The following is a 22,373-nucleotide window of genomic DNA, read 5'->3' as shown; positions in this document are numbered from 1 at the left end:
ACAGGCTAGTTGAATGAATCATAAAACAAGACCCAACAATATGCTGCCTACAGGAGATGCATTTGATAGAAAAAGATATACATAGACTGAAGGTGAAAGGATGGGAAAAATCATATCACTCATATGGACTGTGGAAACAAGCGGGAGTGTCCATACTCATATCAAATAAAATAGATTTCAAGCCAAAGTTAATCAAAAGGGATAAAGAGGGACACTACATACTGCTCAAGAAAATCATACACCAACAAGACATAACAATCATAAATATATATGACACAAACAACGGTGCTGCTATGTTCATCAAGCAAACTCTTCTCAAGTTCAAAAGTCTAATAGACCACCATACAATAATCATGGGAGACTTTAACACATCTCTCTCACCACTGAACAGATCTTCCAAACAAAAGTTGAATAAGGAAACTATAGGACTCAATAACACAATTAACAACCTAGACTTAATTGACATATAGAGAATATACCACCCAACATCAAGCAGTTACACTTTTTTTCTCAACAGCACATGGATCCTTCTCAAAAATACATCATATATTATGTCACAGGGCAACTCTTAAGACAATATAAAGGAGTAGAGATAATACCATGCATCTTATATGAACATAAAGGAATGAAACTGAAAATCAATGATAAAAGAAGGAAGGAAAAATTATGGATCACCTGGAGAATGAACAATAGGTTACTGAATGATCAATGGGTTCTAGAAGACATCAAAGAGAAAATTAAAAAAATCTTAGAGTTAAATGAAAACACAGACACAACATATCGGAATCTATGAAACACATTAAAAGCAGTTCTAAGAGGAAAATTAATTGCTTGGAGTTCATTCCTTAAAAAAAGAAAAACCAACAAATAAATGACCTCATACTTCATCTCAAAATCCTAGAAAAAGAAGAGAAAAACAACAGCAAAAGAAGTAGAAGACAAGAAATAATTAAGATCAGAGCTGAAATTAATGAAATCGAAACAAAAGAAACAATTGAAAAAATTGACAAAACTAAAAGTTGCTTCTTTGAAAAAATAAATAAAATTGACAGATGCTTAGCCATGCTAGCGAAGAGAAAAAGAGAGAGAACTCAAATTAAAAGGCAATATCAAAACAGACACTTCAGAAATACAGAAGATAATCAGAAATTATTTTGAATCCTTATACTCTAATAAAATAGAAAATAGTGAAGGCATCTACAAATTTCTTAAGTCATATAATCTGCCCAGATTGAGTCAGGAGGATATAGACAACCTAAACAGACCAATATCAATTGAGGAAATAGAAGAAACCATCAAAACATTACCATGTAAGAAAAGCCCAGGACTGAATGTGTATACAGCAGAGTTCTACAAAACCTTTAAAGAGGAACTAATACCAATACTTTTCAAACTATTTCAGGAAATAGAAAAAGAGGGAGAACTTCCAAATTCATTCTACGAGGCCAACATCACTCTGATTCCGAAACCAGACAAAGACACTTCAAAGAAAGAAAACTACAGACCAATATCTATAATGAACCTAGATGCAAAAATCCTCAATAAAATTCTGGCAAATCGGATACAAAAACATATCAAAAAAATTGTGCACCATTATCAAGTAGGATTCATCCCTGGTATGCAAGGCTGGTTCAATATACGGAAATCAATAAATGTTATTCACCACATCAATAGACTTAAAGATAAGAACCATATGATCATCTCAATAGATGCAGAAAAAGCATTCGACAAAGTACAGCATCCCTTTATGTTCGAAACTCTTGAAAAACAAGGGATAACAGAAACATACCTCAACATTGTTAAAGAAATCTATGCTAAGCCTCAGGCTACCATCATTCTGAATGGAGAAAAATTGAAGGCGTTCCCTCTAAAATCTGGAACAAGACAGGGATGCCCTCTCTCACCACTTCTGTTCAACATAGTTCTCGAAACAATGGCCAGAGAAATTAGACAGATGAAAGAAATTAAAGGCATAAAAATAGGAAAAGAAGAACTTAAATTATCACTATTTGCAGATGACATGATTCTATATCTAGCAGACCCAAAAGGGTCTACAAAGAAACTATTAGAGCTAATAAATGAATTCAGCAAAGTGACAGGATATAAAATCAACACTCATAAATTAAAGGCATTCCTGTATATCAGTGACAAATCTCCTGAAATGGAAATGAGGACAACCAATCCGTTCACAATATCCTCAAAAATAATTAAATACTTGGGAATCAACCTAACAAAAAAGGTGAAAGACTTATACAATGAAAACTACAGAACCCTAAAGAGATAAATTGAAGAAGATCTTAGAAGATGAAAAAATATACCCTGTTCATGAATAGGCAGAACTAACATCATCAAAATGGCAATATTACCAAAAGTTCTCTATAGGTTTAATGCAATGCCAATAAAAATCCCAACGGCATTTCTTGTAGAAATAGAAAAAGCAATCATGAAATTCATATGGAAGAATAAAAGAACCAGAATAGCAAAAACAATGCTAAGCAGGAAGTGTGAACCAGACGGTATAGCGATACCAGATTTCAAACTATACTACAGAGCAATATTAACAAAAACAGCATGGTACTGGTACCAAAACAGGCAGGTGGACCAATGGTATAGAATAGAGGACACAGAAACCAACCCACAAAACTACAACTTTTTTATATTTGATAAAGGGGCTAAAAGCATGCAATGGAGGAAGGATAGCATCTTCAACAAATGGTGCTGGGAAAACTGGAAATCCATATGCAACAAAATGAAACTGAATTCCTTTCTCTCGCCATGCACAAAAGTTAACTCAAAATGGATCAAGGAGCTTGATATCAAATCAGAAACACGGCATCTGATAAAAGAAAAAGTTGGCTACCACCTACATACTGTGGGGTCGGGCTCCAAATTCCTCAATAGGACACCCATTGCACAAGAGTTAACATCTAGAATCAACAAATGGGACTTACTCAAACTAAAAAGTTTTTTTGCAGCAAAAGAAACAATAAGACAGGTAAATAGGGAGCCTACATCATGGGAACAAATCTTTACTCCTCACACTTCAGATAGAGCCCTAATATCCAGAGTATATAAAGAACTCAAAAAATTAGACAATAAGATAACAAATAACCCAATCAACAAATGGGCCAAGGACCTGAAAAGACACTTCTCAGAGGAGGACATACAATCAATCAACAAATACATGGAAAAATGCTCACCATCTCTAGCAGTCAGAGAAATGCAAATCAAAACCACCCTAAGATACCATCTGACTCCAGTAAGATTGGCAGCCATTATGAAGTCAAACAACAATAGGTGCTAGCAAGGATGTGGGGAAAAGGGTACACTTATACATTGTTGGTGGGACTGCAAATTGGTGAAGCAAATTTGGAAAGCAGTATGGAGATTTCTTGGAAAGCTGGGAATGGAACCACCATTTGACCCAGCTATTCCCCTTCTTGGTCTATTCCCTAAAGACCTAAAAAGAGCATGCTACAGGGACACTGCTACATTGATGTTCATAGCAGCACAATTCACAATAGCAAGACTGTGGTGTTTTTTTTTTTTATCCATTCATCTATTGATGCCCTTCAATAGATGAATGGATAAAAAAATGTGGCATTCATACACAATGGAGTATTACTCTGCATTTAAAAATGACAAAATCATAGAATTTGGAGAGAAATGGATGGCATTAGAGCAGATTATCCTAAGTGAAACTAGCCAAGCCCTAAAAAAACAAATGCCAAATGTCTTCTTTTATATAAAGAGAGTAACTAAGAACAGACTAGAGAAGAAGAGCACGAGAAGAAGACAAACATTAAACAAGGATGAGAGGTTGGAGGGAAAGGGAGAGAGAAGGGAAATTGCATAGAAATGGAAGGAGACTCTCAGGGTTATACAAAATTACATACAAGAGGAAGTGAGGGGAAAGTGAAAAAATAATACAAGGGGGAGGAATGAATTACAATAGAGGGGGTAGAGAGAGAAAAGGGGTGGGGAGGGGAGGGGAGGGGGGATAGTAGAGGATAGGAAAGACAGCATAATACAACAGACACGAGTATGTCAATATGTAAATCAATGGAAGTGTAACTGATGTGATTCTGCAAGCTGTATACGGGGTAAAAATGGGAGTTCATAACCCACTTGAATCAAAATGTGAAATATGATATATCAAGATCTATGTAATGTTTTGAACAACCAACAATAAAAAAAATAAAAATAAAAATAAAAAATAAATAAAGTTGATGAAAAACTTTAAGATTTGCACTGAAGAATTTTTACATTTTGGTTAGAGTGAAGATCAAATTTAAAAAAGCAAACTGATAATGAGTAAGATTGACAATTTTTGATACAATAATAGATGAGATGTTATGTCTTGAAATAAATATAATTCAAATAAAAACCTTATCATTTTCCTCCCATTCAGTAAACTGTCAAAATAAAAATCCTATTTAAAAATGATTTTACTGTTAAAAAGTATTCCCCAAACCTTATACTGGTGAACAATCATTACAATTCCAAGCCCTTTACATATTAGTTGACACATTCTTCAAAGGAAGGTCCTATTGGGCACCTGGTGAATTATGTGTATTTTAAATCTGAGTTTTTTTCCTGTCCACAATCAGGCCATGCTCTTCAGTGACCATGAAGGTGATATGCTAGCCCAGCTTTGCTTTCTGCTTTTCCTGGAGGTCAGCACAAGAATGTCCCAGGTCAGGGAGGCAGGACAGCCATCCCCAAGTGTCACTGAAGATTAAATCATGTACCTAATGGGTGGAGAATTTGATGATACACAAACAAAAGCTAGTAATCATCTTTGAAAATGCCAAATGTACTCAATGTCGCCATTAAATAAGAATTAAGACAAACTAAAAGAATTGAATTCCAGGACCACTTCCTGGGCAAGAAGATGTGACAGGAGAAGAAGACAAACCCAGCATTAGGGAGAGAAAAGACCAACAGATATTGGACACCATAGCTGGATTTCTCTCAGGAAAATATCCTGTTCTCCATGGCTTATACATGCATGTTTTGTTCACTGGTGGGTTGTGCAACCCTAGCCAGACTTCTAGACTTAAAGGAGCCATATTCTAAGAAGGGAGGTGAAATGCTACATTACAGATTTACTTCTGATTTATGACTGATTTTGTCATTTCCATTTCCATTTCTGCTTCCAGCACCGCATTGATTTTCTCCAGTTAATGATTGATTCCCAGAATTCCCAAGACAAAGAATCCTACAAAGGTAAGCAAGAATGTTTCATGGTCCATTGACAGGGAAATTCAAATAAGCAAATTATCCTGAAAATATAACGTTTTCTAGAGAAAATAGATTTCCACCAAATTGCAGGAAGATACACATTTGGATATTGCAAATGGTGCTCACATGTACTGTCTAGAATCATACAGGTGTAACAAGGCTCAAAAATTGAAGGGAAACTAAGAGAAAGCATTTCAGTCTTGAAGTTAGTCTGTTTTATTTTTACCATCAACATCAGAACAAATGCTGACTTGATGCCTCATTCAGATGCACTAAATCAGAACCTCTGCCTGGATATTTGCATTTGTACATCCAATCAGGAGGTTCACTGTCCCAGTAATGGTGAGGGTCACTGGCAGTACTGGGTGAAAATGTATTCACTAGCTTCATCTGATATTAAGATTAACTTTTTCCCATGTAATTCATAAGAATGTTGTGGGGGAAACATCTAATACTGTGTAAACATCCTATTCCACAGCATACTTTCACCAACTAGTTTTATCATACATGGATGACTTTTGATAGAAAGCATTTATATTATGATGTTTACGAACTGCTGTCTTTATCATTCTATCATCTACTGTACATATATGAGTTTGTATTAGATTGTAAGAGAGTTCCATTTTTATTTATGTCATATGATGTTATATACTATAAAATTATTCTCTTGCTATCATTTTTTATTTTGATTGTCAAATTCTCTAGGGCTTAAGTCTTTTAACTACTTCTTTTTTTCTCCTTCTGTTTCTCCTCCCTCTCCTCTTTCTCATCTTATATTTTGATTGTTAAAATTGACTATATTTTATAGCAGTTTTTGTTTCATAACAAAACTTAGAAGAAGCCATAGAGATTGCTCATATCCATTTTTTTTCTAAATTCATATGTTTCCTTCATTAGAAACATCCCTCACCAAAATGACATATTTGCCATAATCAATGAACCATCACAGATAAGTTACCCTACCCCTACGTTCATAGGTTAACATAAAGGTTCTTGAGTTTGTACATTCTATCATTTTTGATACCTATATAATGATATATATATATATCTGAACATTGTAGAAACATACACAGTATTGCATATGCTTTCTCATATAGTTTTGAGAGAACATTCTTTCTTTCTGGTGAAAGAAAATCTAGGTTCCTTGTCTATTTTCTCTGATCAGGCCTGGAATCACCCATATTTCCAGAAGCCCTGGCTCCTTTAAGTGAGAGACGGTATTAGAAACAAAAATCTGGAAGTGTAATGTGACCATTACTACTGTAGTTTCTTCTAGATCCTTTGTCTGAACAGAGATATGAGAATAAAATATATTAGTGCAGACTGAGAAATATAAATATTTCTATGTGAGTCCTTATACATGGTTGAAACAGTAATCCTCTCCCTGATTCCACTACAACTTTCTGTGGTAAAGGAAGGACTAAATATACATATTGTTCATACAGTAAGCACTGGACACGTTGCTATGGAGCTTTTGGCATGTAGGTAATGTTACTGAAGAAGTGTACTTTCTATTGTTATTTAGATTCAATTTATTAAAATTTAAATTTAGATAGACATATATGGTTAGTGGCTACCAGATTGTACTGAACAGTTGTAACTTAAGTTTATAATCCAATTTCATTTCAGTATCATTGGGTTTATGACAGTAGTGGGAAAAACATGGTTTGAGTTTTCCCATAATAGCATCATAGAAAGCTTCTGTAAGTGAGAATTTTATGTAGATCTTTCTCATACTCATTTTGCATTAATTTTTGTTATGTTTTACATGTTTGGGATATATACCATGTTTCTTTCAGGTATTTGAGTAACAACAAATCCTAATCATTTCTCCAATCAATGAGATGAATACTTGAATGTGACTTTTCAGGAGAAAAGTCAAGAGAAAAAACACCTTTTATCACAGAGGCTGTTTGATGATTATGAAGTTTAGCAAATAGAGGGGACATGTACTAGGGAAGATGACATTCAGCCCAAGATTGATAAGCAATGTTAATTCCACTCACTGAACCCCATTGTCCTATGATTTCTGCCTAATGCCCTGTATCAACACATTCTTTCTTGTGTGATTTTAATACCACTCATTGGACTCTAGTTAATCACTACTCTTCTTTTTTTTTTTTTTTTGCTCTGTATAGTTTCTGCACACCCTCAGATCATCCAGTTTGAAGACTGGTGCCCCAGCTCTTCTACTACCTGATGATTCTTAGGCTAGTTTGTGAACAGAGTTGACCACATATCATTAACGTTCAGATTTCAATTTTGTAGCTCTAGAGCAATGCTTGAGCTTCTGTGTTTCTGATAAGCTCCTTGAAGCTGTTGATGCTGCTGGTCCATGGACCACAATTTGTGTAGAAAAATTTCTCTGTGGCTCAGTATAGTTCTTTCAATCATGGCCTTTATTTTCCCTGCAAAGATGCCAGTATTGCAAAGGCTTTCAAGGTTCTTCTATCTACATTCTAAATAGAGTAAGTTTATTTTTTCCCCAGGGGAAGAGTGATACCCACTATTTATAGCTAAATAACTTTCATGATATGCAAGGCACATTTGAAAAATACTGTGTATGTTTGACATCCATACTGTCCCTTGAAACCACCCAGTTGTGTTCATGGTGTGGAGGGGTGGCAGAATGAGGAACATAATGAATCGCTCTTCCAGTTTTTCCTCATGGGATTTAAAATTATCATTCTGATTTATCTTCATGTAAACTGTAAAGTGTGCATGGACCTGCTTAGACTAAATTGTCTTTCCTCTCCTTTTAGGTCTATCTGATCTGGAGATTGCAGCCCAGTCTATTATCTTTATTTTGGCTGGTTATGACACCACTAGCAGCAGTTCTTTACTTATTATGTATCTACTGGCCACCCACTCTGATGTCCAGAAGAAACTTCAGCAGGAGATTGATGAATCTTTTCTCAATAAGGTGAGTGAATGAAACCTGGAGGGGAGAGGAGAGGTAAAATCTCTGGGCATCTCAGTGTGCCATTTGGCAGTTCTAAAATCATGATGGTTATTAAATGCTTTGTAAATGATATGGAATTTTACCAATATGAGTTATTTGAAGAGCTCTGAATACATTAGTGTACTGTGTCAACAGAGTTTTAAGTCATTTCCAAATCTTAATTTACAAAAAATTTCTTTCTTGCCAGGCACCTGTTACATATGATGTACTGTTTGAGATGAAGTATCTGGACATGGTGGTGAATGAAACTCTCAGATTATATCCAATTGTTGAGAGAATTGTGAGAGTCTGTAAAAAAGATGTTGAACTCTATGGGGTGTTCATTCCCAAAGGAACAATCGTGGCTAAACCAACATATAGTCTTCATCAAATCTCCATATACTGGCCAGAACTTGAAAAGTTCTACCCTGAAATGTACAGGGCTCCTGAGAAAGAAAATCCACCCTTAAGAGGCTGTTTCACACATATTCTGAGGTCTCTTAGTGCAGATGACACACATGTGATATTAAAATTTTCTTGTTTTAAGAAAAGTTTAAGAAGTCTTTTACAAAGTGGTAATATTTTTAGAAAAAAAAATTAGAAAAAATAAATGACTATAGCCATTTTAAGCCCTAGAACATCAAGATAAGACCTATCTATTATTAATGTGATAAATGTCAGTATGGACATTTTTATATAAATGTGAAGCTTTTAAAGACTGAAATGCTATCACATTTCATTTGATGTTGAACTGTTTTTTTTATTTTATTCAATAGTAATCTATAAACTTTTCTGCCACTTGACCACTCACTTATTTTAGGAGCTTACATTTTTAATCATTTTAGGGTTTTTGTCCTGTTCACTTTAGCTCCTTGAATTTTCTACCAGCTTTAGGAAGCTCTTCTATCTTCCACTTGCGTAAAAATTGGTTCCTGGTTCCTCCAGCACATTTGTTAAATACAAGTTAAGACCTGAGAATCCTCCCCCCCACCCCTAGATGGCTTATGCAGCCTCACTGAGGATGGAGAGAGCTCAGATCCTCTGAGTCTTGTCTCTGGAGTGTTCTGGGTGAGCTTTTCACTCTCCAAAGTTGATGACTCTTTCACAGCCAAGTAACCTGCCCCCAAGACACTTGAGATATTCAATCTTAAATATGTCTTGACCTTGGTCTTCTGAAAATTTGGATCCAACCTCACAGTTTGCACTCTGGAAAGAGTTACTGTTTTTCTGTTGTTGTACTGAAGAGCAAAATAGAGAAAGTTTTCAGGGTAGTGTCTTGTGGGTCAGGTGGCATGGGATCAAGACTTCTCTTGGCCCCTAACTTTACATTTCTTGATTAGAGTGACCTAGTCTTGTTGGTTTTTATGAGTTCCTCAGTGCCAGTTTCCTCCAAATTCAGCACTTTCAACTTTTGACACTTAACAGATACAAAATCAGAGATTACGCATCTCATTGATTTACCAAGGCATGATAAGATCCTAAGTGCTTAAGGAGCATCAGGGACTAGACCAGGATAAGGAAAATTACAAAGATGTATAATGTGGAGGACACTTGATATACACGCAAGCATAATCTACAGAGATTAGTCTGGAAATATGTTTTAATGCTGCAACATTGCTCATCATCTGCCCAAACAACCATACACCAACCTCATCAGACCCTCCACACATCACCTCACCCTCCAATAGATTCCATGTTACTTTGAATCACAATAACCTGTAAATTTGCCAAAATGCTTTCAAATATATAAAAATACTTTTAAAAAGAATCACAATGTCATTATCACTTTCTCCAAAGCAACACTTTCTCCTTAACCAATCACATAACTAGGACTCAATTTGAATAAAACCTGGATTCAACATTCAAGGAATTATTTGTAACCTGCTGAGACAGACTCAGAAAACAGTGATGATATTCTATTGGGAGAGAGGCAGAGACAGAAGGAGAAAGAGAAAAAAAAGAAGAATGAGGAGGAGGTAGAAGATGAGAGGAATTGGGAAAAGGAAAGGAGAGAGGAAGGAAGGGAGACAAGAAGACTGAGAAAAAAAGGAGTATAGAGAAGAAAATAGAACAGAGGTAAGTATAGTGGGAGCATTTTCTCCTCCTTCATCAATAAAAATATGAAATGCAGGAGTGGTAGTTGAGGCAGAAACACACTTTTCTTCATTTATAAGCTCATTTTCTAATTTTTTGAGAGTGTGTACAGATAACAATCCTGAATATAATTTCAGTACTTAAAGACATATTTTCTTCTAAATAGAATTCATCACATCTTAACAAGACAGAGAGCTCCTCTAGTGTAAAAAGAATGAAAAAGTTCTGTAGGTTTCAATTCTTATAAGCAAAGTCACAGCAGGATTTCAATCACCATTCCACAAAAGAATCCTGTGTTTTGCTGCTTATGAATGTTTAGGAGACAACTTATGTAGCTTTTATATATTTATGTCTCAATAACTTGTTTTCATCTACTATTGTGGAAATAAAGAAAATATCTGCTCATTCAAATAATCTCTTTTGAGACACTTGTGTGATGTTAGGATTCTTCTGTTTTGGAGCTCTATATTTGTGGCTTTATAAAAAACAAGAGTTTAAAGATCAGGTAGAGTTCATTGAGATTAGGTTGACATGCTTATGTGAAGTTTTTTTAAACTTTATCAAAGTATAAACTCGATTATAATTCAAATGAGAATGAGGCTGCTTTACATAATCAATCCTGAACTGTGAAAATCATGTTTGGATGATGTCAAGTGCTGTTTTCCTAAACAAAATTTATGGAAATTTTGTGAGAGTTTTTCTCAACTGTTTTCTGAACATTGAAATCAACATAGAATTTAAAAATACAAGATATTTGGGTCATCTCCAAAATTCTAAAATCACTTGCCTAGAGTTTGACTCTAAAAGCTCTCTGTTGGTCTCAGATTTATGCAGCTCAGTGCGTTCCTAATTGATCCAAACTTCCTGGAGTTCTGTTGCAGAAAAACTACTTTTACATTTCAATAAGCACTCTTTGAATTTTATTTCCCCATTTTCCTCATTCGATTTTCATCTTTCAACTTCTAGTTCAGTCCCCCAAATCCTCTAAGGAGTCCTTCCATCAATGGAAGACCCATTCATTCCTCTCTTTTGATATTAGTTACTCCAAACTTTTATGATCATCTGTTAACATTTTGTCCCAAAAGCATCGCATTTAGAGGCCCATTTTTTTTCTGTATATTAAATACATCACCTCATTTTTGCCCTTCATGAAATCTCAATGGTGACTTAGAGAGAAACTTGTTCATGGAAGGATTCAGGAAATATTTAAGGAGAGACTTATCATTGATTTAGAGTACTTGGCTGTAAATTCTCTGCTTTTTTAATTTTAAAATTTAACAAATGATATTTCTCTCTCTCTCTCTCTCTCTCTCTCTCTCTCTCTCTCTCTCTCTCTCTCTCCCTCTCTCTCTCCACTTTCTCTTCTAATATAATGTCAACCTAATCTAATGTTTGTGTTTCTGTCTATGCAGAAAATATTTTCAAAGTATTTGAAATTTAAGAATAGTAATGTGTTACATTTATGGAATTATGTGGAATCTCTCCTGTGAAGAATAAACTTTTCATTGAGTCACACAAAGTAAGGTTTTTATATGGCTTATTTCTATGGACTGGTCATTTATTATGCAATTTATTTCCCATTTTTTTGTGTTCCATATGGAAAAGGAGGAAACAGAAGTGGTGTCCATTTTATTTGAGAAGTCAGAGCAGTCAGGTAGCTACCTTCTAAGCAGAAAGGAACTTAAATCTCAGAGAAAGTAGGTCTCTAGTACATCTGAGATGGGGAAGGTACTTTCTGCAAGCTCCTAGTATTTCCTAGATTGGAACTTCTCAATCTCCATGACAACTGTCTTCCCTTCTCTCTCTCAGAAGATAACTCTGTTGGAGGTACCCCCAACACTAAAGGAATGCCTTGGTGAGAATGGGACTAAAGGGATACTCAAAACTATGTAGGACTCAAGTGTTTCCCATATGCACTTCAAAGAGGAAGAGACTTTAGAGGGAGAAAGCATGTTGTTCCCTGAAGGTCTTTTTTATCTTTAAACTTCATGGGTTCTATCAAGAGGCATGCCTGGACTCTTAGAAGGGAAGGATTGCTCATAGAGTTCAAATTATATAGCCTGATCAGGGTTACCTATGTAATCCATCCATGAAGCAACCTGAGCAAACATCCATGAAGTTTGCTTTATTTAGCTTTACAAAAAAGCGTTTCAAATAATACCAAAAATCTAGTTTAAATTATTTAAATTCATCTATTTTGCTGAAAATTTTTTATTTGTGTTGCGGGGAACCAAGGGCATCACACATGCTACGCAAATGTTCTACCACTCAGGCTCATCATCACCTGTTTTTCTAAAATTTAAATTAAAAAGAACACAAGCCAATATTATTTTATCTCAGCGATGGTAGAGAATAGATGATAATGAAATACTTCTCTAGATGGACAGAGGCATGTATGCTTTCATTCTACAATATTGTCAAAGTTTAAAGAATAAATGTAAGGAATCCCAGACACATAAGGCTGAAAGTAGTTTTTATATGTTTGTATAGCTTTATTTTGTCTGAAATGTACCTTTTCTGATTCTTTCTGTTGTTTGGGTTTCATTTACTACATATAAATTTACTTGCTTAATATTTGCAGATTCCTCTGAAATTAAGCAAGACACCATTTCTTCAACCAGAAAAACGCATTGTTCTAAAGGCTGTGTCAAGTGTTGAGCCTGGAAAGTAGAGTATAAATCTCCATAAAAATCTCTGCTCTTTTCTTCAAAAAAGATATGTCTCAGTACAAAAGACATACTGATTTTCTCTATGAATAAAAATTGGTATTGAGGATGGATTTATGGGTGGATGCTGCTCTCGAGTTACTAGGGATGCTGGACCTTTGCTGGGCTTGTTCAGTGTCTGTGCACAGTATTATGAGTTGTGTGATGGAAAGGAGGTGACCATCTGTGTGCCAGATATGAAGACTCAGTCTCTCTGGTTTATTGGGGATTCTTTTCACCCACCTCTGAACCTTCACCTCTTCATATTGGCCTTATAAATTCTGAAACACGGCTTCAGTAACTCAAAAGATTTGAGTACAAATTTTTTATCATCAACTATTTCTTTCAAAACATGCTTTAGTTCAGTGGTTTCTAATATTAATCAACAAATTCTAATTTTATACTCCCTAAATATTCTTTGCTGTCATGATTTACATATGTATTATCAATAAAAATGATAGATAAAGTCTTTATATATTTATCTTGATATTTTTGAGTATCACTGAATTTCATATGTCTACTTTAAATGGTATTTGTAAAAGTCTTTTCATATACTCTGAAAAATTATATACACATACACAACGCTACTTGAATTTCTGCAACTCAGTTAAAACAGTGAAGGTATACCTAAACCACTTTATTCTTGGGATAGTCAAAGTACGTCATGGATCTGGATTCTTGAAAATTCTTAGAGGTTTACCCATAATAACACTCTATACTTGGGCCAACTACAGGTGTAGTAATTGGGTGATAATACCTCTCCTCAACACTCTCCTCAGAGCCTTAGCTACATCCTTATTCTGGAGAGTGTAAATCAGAGGATTAAGAGTGGGAGTAGTGATGCAATGGAACACAGAACCAACTTTTTCTTGCAGTGGAGTGCGCTGGGACATGGGCCCCATGTATAAGAAGATGCAGTCACCAAAAGAGAGAGAGACCAAAATGAAGTGGAAGCTGCAAGTGGCAAAGGCATTTTTCTTACTCCCAGCTGAATGCTTCTCGATTACACTGTGCAGGATGAAGCCATAGGATGTAGAAACCAGGATGATGGGGAGGAGGAGAAGCATGATGCTACAGATATATACTGTGGACTAATAGACAGTGATGTCAACACATACCAACTTCACAACAGCTGGATACTCACAGTAGAAGTGGTACATTTTCTGAGATCCACAGAAGGGAAAGTGCATCAAGATGACTGTGAGAATTAGGGAGTTCAGAGATGCCCCCAACCATGAGGTGACAGCTATCATCAGTACCACCTTTCTGCTCATGAGCACAGTGTAACGCAGAGGATGACAGATGGCAACATACCTGTCAGGGGACATGAGAGCTAGCAGAAGACACTCTATGCCACCCAAAGAAAAATAAAGGAAGTGCTGGGTGGCACAGCCCATGAAGGAGATAAACTTGCTGCCAGACAGGTAGTTGGTAGTTGGTCATATTATTAATTCATAATTATTTAGAGAATATAACAAACTAAAAAGTTTCTTCTCATCAAAAGATATATTTTTAAAATGAATAAGGAGCCTATAGCTTGGGAGAAAAATTTTACCCCTCACACATTAGATAGAACACCACTGTCTAGAGTACATAAAGAACTCAAAAGCAAAGCACCAAAAAGCCAAATAACCCAATCAATAAATGGGCCAAGGACCTGAACAGAAACTTCTCAGATGAGGACATACAATCAATCAAAAAATATATAAAAAAATGCTCATCATCTCTAGCAATTCAAGAAATGTAAATCAAAACTACTCTAAGATATCATCTCACTCCAGTTAGAGTGGCAGCTATTATTAGGACAACAATAAGTTTTGGTGAGAATGTAGGAAAAAAAGTACAGTCATATATTACTGGTGGGATTGTAAATTGGAGCAGCCAATATGAAAAGGAGTGTGGAGATTCCGTGGAAATCTGGGAATGCAACTACCCTTTGACCCAGCAATCCCTCTCCTTGGTTTATAGCCAAAAGACTTAAAAAACAGCATGCTACAGGGACACAGCCACATCAGTGTTTATATCAGCACAATTCACAATAGATAAACTCTGGAGCCAACCTTAGATGCCCTTCATTATATAAATGGATTTTTAAAATGTGGCATATATACAAAATGGAATTTTACTCATCATTAAAACAAAATAAAATCATGACATTTGCAGGTAAATGGATGGCATTGGAGAAGATGAAGTTAGCCAATTCCACAAAAACAAATGCTGGATGTTTTCTCTAATATAAGGAGGCTGACTCATAATGGAGTAGGGAGAAGGAGCATGGGAGTAATAGATGAACTCTAGATAGGACACAAGGGTGAAAGGGAAAGGAAGGGGGCAGAGGGATAGCAAGGATGATGGAATGTAATGAATATCATTATCCAAAGTACATGTATGAAGACAAAAATTGGTGTCAACATACTTTATATACAAACAGAGACATGAGAAATTGTGTTGCATATGTGTAATAAGAATTATAACGCATTCCGTTGTCATTTTTTAAAATTAATTTTAAAAACTTTAAAAAAGAATTTAGGATAGTGAATGGACATATCATTCGTTTTGTTCCTTGTCATAAATTTATATCATTTTGCAAGAAAATGTTATTTTTATAACAGGAAAACTGCTTAAAATACAAAGACATATATAAAAATGATTACATAGGGAGATCCAAAATGGTGGTGGGTGGACACGGAGAGATCAAGTCTCTGACCTCTTCAGCTGTGAGGAAATAGGGAGTCGTAAACAGTCTAAATGCTGTTTGCTCAGGATCACTAGGCAATTCTGAACTGACGTGGATCTGGGGCGAACAGTCTGGGCCTCTCAGAACACACACTGAGCCCGGATCTGCTGAATTCAAGCTCCCATTCACCTGCTTCCAGAAGACAAACAGCTGTGACTCAGCACTAATCCATCCAGCTGAAACAAATGCTCAGCCCTTATGATCCTACGGAGGTAAATGCCAACTGAGCCTTCATAGGTAGTGGCTACAGGTTTGAAATGGGGCTTGGGAGAGACAGTAAGGATTCACACGTTGCATTGGTCACCCAGCAAAGGGAAACGAACTGTCGCCATTTGCAAGAGATAGTACCATGGCAGAGAACTGACGTCACCAGATTGCGGCGGAGGAGATAACTTCATTAAAACCTGCGGCTATAGGTGTGTAATCCCCTAACCTTCCCTATCCACACATTGGGGAACCTTAAGCTCCCCTCCCAGCTCTTCCGTAAGCACGATAGCCAGACCCAGAAAATCAGAAGTGGCGCAGGACCCGTGGCGTGGAACTCCCGGCTACTGCTCCCATCAGTGCTGACAACTGAGGTCTCTTGCTCCAGCTACCAGGGGCGTGGCTATAGGAGGGCAAGTAAAATTTGCTGAGGATTCTAAGCCCCAAGCTCTACAAACTTAGGGTCTGATAGAATGGCAAACAGGGAGAGTGTGCCCAGTCGTTCATGAAAACAGGGCTCCCGGGAGCAGCAGACCTCGCATGTAGCCAGTATCGTCGTGAGCGTCACCGGTGAGAGGAGCCTGGCTAGAGGAAAAGTGGGGAAGTGACTAGGCACAAGAGGAGGCCCTAGGCACTCAGGAATGGAAACTTGCCCAGTCTGAAAGAAGGAGCTGTTGCACAGTGATTGGTTCCCGAGTATTGACAGGAGACGCTTGGCCTCATGGACACAGCATCACCTACTGAAAGAGAAGTTAATCAAACTCTAAGACTGCATTTATTAGTTTTTTTTTCTCTTTTTTTTATTTGTTTTTTTTTCATTTTCATTTTTCTTTCTTGTTGATTTTTAAATTTTAAAAAGTTTTTTTTCTTCTAATTTTAATTTTAATTTTTTATCATTATTTTTTAAAATTATTTTTCTTTTTTTATTTCCTATTTTTTCTTGTTTTGTCTTTTTATTATTTTTAAATTTTCTTATTCCCCTTTCCTTAAATTCTACCTGCTTACTCTCATTCTCTTTAGTGACTTATTCTTTTCCCTTCTAATATCTTTCCGCCCAAGCATCAAATTAAATTTATAGGAGTAAACAGTAACTCAGCAGTCAAACAGAACAAGAAGAAACATGAGCAGCATGAAAAAGCAAGCAAAAAAAGGAGTAAAAAAAAATGCAGGACAGCCTAAATATTTAGGAGGACCTAGAGTCATCAGAAAAATGGTCATATAAAGAATTCAAGGAACACCTTAGACAGATGGAATGAAACCTTAAAGAAGATATGAGACAGAAAATTCAAACAGTGAAAGAACACATTGAAAACGAATTACATAAACAGATAAAAAAATAAGTTAAGCACCTTTATCAGGAGATAGAGATTATAAAAAAGAATCAAACAATAATCTTAGAAATGAAGGAAATTATAAACCAAATTAAAATCTTAAATGAGAGTATCACTAACAGAGTGGAGCAAGTAGAAGCCAGAACGTCAGATAATGAAGACAAACATATCCTCTTGAAAAGAGTCTAGCCAACTCAGAAAGGCAGGTAAAAAATCACGAGGAAAAACATCCAAGAGATATGGGATAACATAAAAAACCAAACTTAAGAGTCATCAGGATAGAGGAAGGTATAGAGATTCAAACCAAGGGAATGAGTAACCTGCTGAATGAAATAATTAAAGAAAACTTTCCAGAAATAAAAAAGGAAAGGAATATACAAACTGTAGATGCATACAGGACACCGAGTACACGAAATGACAGTAGACCAAAGCCAAAACACATTGTTATGAAGATATCCAATATACAGAACAAAGAGAAAATATTAAAAGCTACAAGAGAAAGGAGGCAGATTACATTAAGGGGTAAAACAATAAGGTTAACAACAGATTTTTCATCACAGACGCTGAAAGCAAGAAGGTCATGGAACAATGTATTTCAAACACTGAAAGACAATGTATGCCAACCAAGAATTCTGTATCTAGCAAAATTAAGCTTCAGGTATGACAACGAAATAAAAATCTTTTATGATAAACAAAAGTTAAAAAAATTTGCAGCCAGAAAACCAGCATTGCAAAGCATCTTGAGCAAAACACTACACAAAGAGGAAATAAAAAAACAATAACCAAAACCATTAGTGGGAAGTTCCTCGGTAAAGACAGAGGGTGGGGGAAAAGATAATCATGGAGAAACAAACTAAATTTAAAAAAAGATAAATAATAAAACATGCCTGGAAATACAAATTATATATCAATAGTAACTCTAAATTTTAATGGCTTAAACTTTCCAATAAAGCGACATAGGCTGGTATCATGGATTAAAAAAACAAATCCAACAATATATTGCCTCCAAGAGACAAATCTGATTGGAAAAGAAATACACAAGCTGAAGGTGAAAGGATGGGAAAAAAATATACCATGCACACGGTCCTCGTAAGCAAGCAGGGGTGGCCATCCTCATATCAAATAAAATCGACTTCAACACTAAGTTAATCAAAAGGAATAAGGAAGAACATTATATATTGTTAAAAGGAACAATTCACCAAAAGACATAACAATTATTAATATTTATGCTCCAAATAATGGTTCTGTGACATTCATATAACAAATTCTCCTCAAGTTCAAAAATAAAATAGACCACAACACAATAATTATGGGTGACTTCAACACACTTCTCTCACCATTGGACAGATCTTCCAAACAAAAGGTGAATAAAGAAACTATAGAACTCAATACCACAATTAATAACCTAGACTTAACTGACGTATATAGAATATATCAACCATGATCGAATGGATATAATTTTTTCTCAGCAACACATGGATCCTTCTCAAAAATAGACCATATATTATGCCATAGGGCAACCCTCAGTAAATATAAAGGGGTGGATATAATACCATGGATTTTATCTGATCATAATGTAATGAAACTGGAAATCAATGAAAAAAGAAGGAAGTAAAAATCCTACATCACATGGAAAATGAACAATATGCTACTGAATGATCAATAGGTTACAGAAAATATAAAGGAGGAAATCAAAAAATTCTTAGAGATAAATGAAAATACAGACAAAACATATCGGAATCTATGGGACACAATGAAAGCAGTTTTAAGAGGAAAATTCATCACCTGGAGGTCATTCCTCAAAAAACGAAAAAAAAAAAACAACAAATAAATGCGCTCACACTTCATCTCAAAGCCCTGGAAAAGGAAGAGCAAACAACAGCAAATGTAGCAGAAGGCAAGAAATAATTAAAATCAGAGCAGAAATCAATGAAATTGAAACAAAAGAGACTATTGAAAAAATTAACAAAACTAAAAGTTAGTTCTTCGAAAAATAAATAAGATTGACAGACCTTTAGCCATGCTAAATAAGAGAAGAAGAATGAGAACTCAAATTACTAACATATGGATGAAAAACGCAATATCACAACAGATGCTACAGAAATACATAAGACAATTAAAAATTATTCTGAAAACTTATATTCTGATAAAATAGAAGATAGTGAAGACATCAATAAATTTTTTAAGTCATATGATTTGCCCAGACTGAGTCAGGAGAATACACACAATTTGAACAGACCAATATCAATGGATGAAATCGAAGAAGCAATCAAAAGACTACCAACCAAGAAAAGCCCAGAACTGGATGGGTATACCGTGGAGTTTTACAAAACCTTTAAAGAAGAATTAGTAACAATTTTTTCAAGTTATTTCAGGAAATAGAAAAAGAGAAAGCTCTTCCAAATTCATTCTATGTGGCCAAAATCACCCTGATTCTGAAACCAGACAAAAATATCTCAAAGAAAGAAAACTACAGACCAATATCTCTAATAAAACTAGATGCAAAAATCCTCAATAAAATTCTGACGAATCAAATACAAAAACACATCAAAAAAAATTGTGCACCATGATCAAGTAGGATTCATCCCTAGGATGCAAGGATGGTTCAATATACGGAAATCAATAAATGTTATTTACCACACCAATAGACTTAAAGATAAGAACTATATGATCATCTCAATAGATGCAGAAAAAGCATTCGACAAAGTACAGCATCCCTTTATGTTCAAAACATTAGAAAAACTAGAAATAACAGAAACTTACCTTGACATTGTAAAAGCTGTCTATGGTAAGCCTCAGGCTAGCATCTTTCTGAATGGAGAAAAATTGAAGGCATTTCCTCTAAAATCCGGAACAAGACAGGGAGGCCCTCTCTCACCACTTCAATTCAATACAGTTCTTGAAACACTGGCCAGAGCAATTAGACAGACGAAAGATATTAAATTAATAAAAATAGGAAAAGTAGAACTTAAATTATCACTATTTGTGGATGACATGATTCTATACCTAGAAGACCCAAAAGGGTCTACAAAGAATATACTAGAACTAATAAAAGAATTCAGCAAAGTGGCATGATATAAAATCAACACACATAAATCAAAGGCATTTATGTATATCAGCGACAAAACTTCTGAAAGGGAAATGAGGAAAAACACTTTATTCACAATATCCTCAAAAAAATAAAATAAAATACTTGGGAATTAACCTAACAAAAGAGGTGAAAGATTTTCACAATGAAAACTACAGAACCCTAAAAAGAGAAGTAGAAGAAGATCTTAGAAGATGGAAAAATATACCCTGCTCATGGATATAAAGAACTAACATCATCAAAATGGCGATATTACCAAAAGTTCTCTATAGGTTAAATGCAATGCCAATCAAAATCCCAACAACATTTTTTGTATAAATAGATAAAGCAATCATGAAATTCATACAGAAAAATAAAAGACCCAAAATAGCAAAAGCAATTCTAAGGAGCAAGTGTGAATCAGGTGGTATAGCAATACCACATTTCAAACTATATTACAGAGCAATAGAGACAAAAACAGCATGGTACTGGTACCAAAACAGGCGGGTGGACCAATGGTACAGAATAGAGGACATGGAGGCTAATCCACAAAGTTACAACTATCTTATATTTGATAAAGGGGCTAAAAGCATGCAATGGAAGAAGGATAGCATCTTCAACAAATGGTGCTGGGAAAACTGGAAATCCATATGCAACAAAATGAACCTGAATCCCTTCCTCTCGCCATGCAAAAAAGCTAACTCAAAATGGATCAAGGAGCTTGATATCAAATCAGAGGCTCTGCATCTGAAAGAAGAAAAAGTTGGCTCCGATCTACATATTGTGGGGTCGGGCACCAAATTCCTTAATAGGACACCCATAGCAAAAGAGTTAATAACAAGAATCAACAAATGGGACTTTCTTAAACTAAATAGTTTTTTCTCAGCATGAGAAACAATAAGAGAGGTAAATAAGAAGTCTACATCATGGGGTAAAATTATACTCCTAACACTTCAGATAAAACCCTAATATCCAGAGTATACAAAGAATTCAATAAATTAGACAATAAGATAATAAATAACCCAATCAACCAATGGGCCAAGGACCTGAACAGACACTTCTCAGAGGAGGATATACAATCAATCAACAAGTACATGAAAAAATGCTCACCAAATCTTGCAGTCAGAGAAATGCATATCAAAACCACCCTAAGATACCATCTCACTCCAGTAAGATTGGCAACCACTATGAAGTCAAAAAACAATATGTGCTGGAGAGGATGTGGAGAAAAGGGTACACTTGTACATTGCTGGTGGGACTGCAAATTATGTGGCCAATTTGGAAAGCAGTATGGAGATTCCTGGAAAAGCTGGGGATGGAACCACCATTTGACTCAGCTATCGCCCTTCTCGAGACTATTCTCTGAAGACCTTAAAAGAGCGTACTACAGGGATACTGTCACATCGATGTTCATAGCAGAACAATTCACAATAGCTAGGCAGTGGAACCAACCCAGATGCCCTTCAATCGATGAATGGATTAAAAAAATGTGGCATTTATACACCATGGAGTATTATGCAGCACTAAGAAATGACAAAATCATGGAATTTCCAGGGAAATTGATGGCACTAGAGAAGATTATGCTTAGTGAAGCTAGCCCATCCCTAAATAAAATACCAAATCTCTTCTTTGATATTAAGAGAGAAACTATGAACAGAGCAGAAAGGAAGAGCAGGAAGAAAAGATTAACATTATACAGAGACACGAGATGGGAGGAAAAGAAAGAGAAAAGTAAAATTGCATGGAAATGAAGGAAGACCCGCGTTGCTATACAAAATTACATATAAGAGGTTGTGAGAGGAATGGGAAAATAAACAAGGAGCGAGATGCATTACAGTAGATGGGGTAGAGAGAGAAGATGTGAGGGAAGGGGACGGGGGGATAGTAGGGGATAAGAAAGATAGCAGAATACAACAGTTACTAATAGGGCATTACGTAAAATTGTGGATGTGTAACCGATGTGATTCTGCAATTTGCATTTGGTGTAAAAATTTGGAGTTCATAACCCACTTCAATCTAATGTATGAAATATGATGTCAAAAGCTGTGTA

At 35.6% G+C, this 22,373-nt stretch overlaps 1 pseudogene across 1 annotated transcript in view; it reads left to right on the top strand.

Annotated features, from left to right (window-relative positions):
• LOC101968802 (cytochrome P450 3A4-like) overlaps window positions 1–14,013 on the top strand; it is a 34,456-nt pseudogene extending 20,443 nt beyond the window's left edge. The window contains exons 10-13 of the transcript XR_013426597.1: window positions 5,163–5,229; window positions 8,007–8,167; window positions 8,394–8,620; window positions 13,860–14,013. The product of XR_013426597.1 is annotated as a cytochrome P450 3A4-like (transcript). The remainder of the gene's footprint in view (window positions 1–5,162; window positions 5,230–8,006; window positions 8,168–8,393; window positions 8,621–13,859) is intronic.
• The last annotated feature ends 8,360 nt before the right edge of the window (window positions 14,014–22,373 follow it).

Source organism: Ictidomys tridecemlineatus, chromosome 10 (genome assembly GCF_052094955.1).
Source record: "Ictidomys tridecemlineatus isolate mIctTri1 chromosome 10, mIctTri1.hap1, whole genome shotgun sequence".
Classification (NCBI taxonomy): Eukaryota; Metazoa; Chordata; class Mammalia; order Rodentia; family Sciuridae; genus Ictidomys; species Ictidomys tridecemlineatus.
The sequence above is the reverse complement of the archived record's forward strand: the minus strand, read 5'-3'. Positions and strand labels throughout refer to the sequence as shown.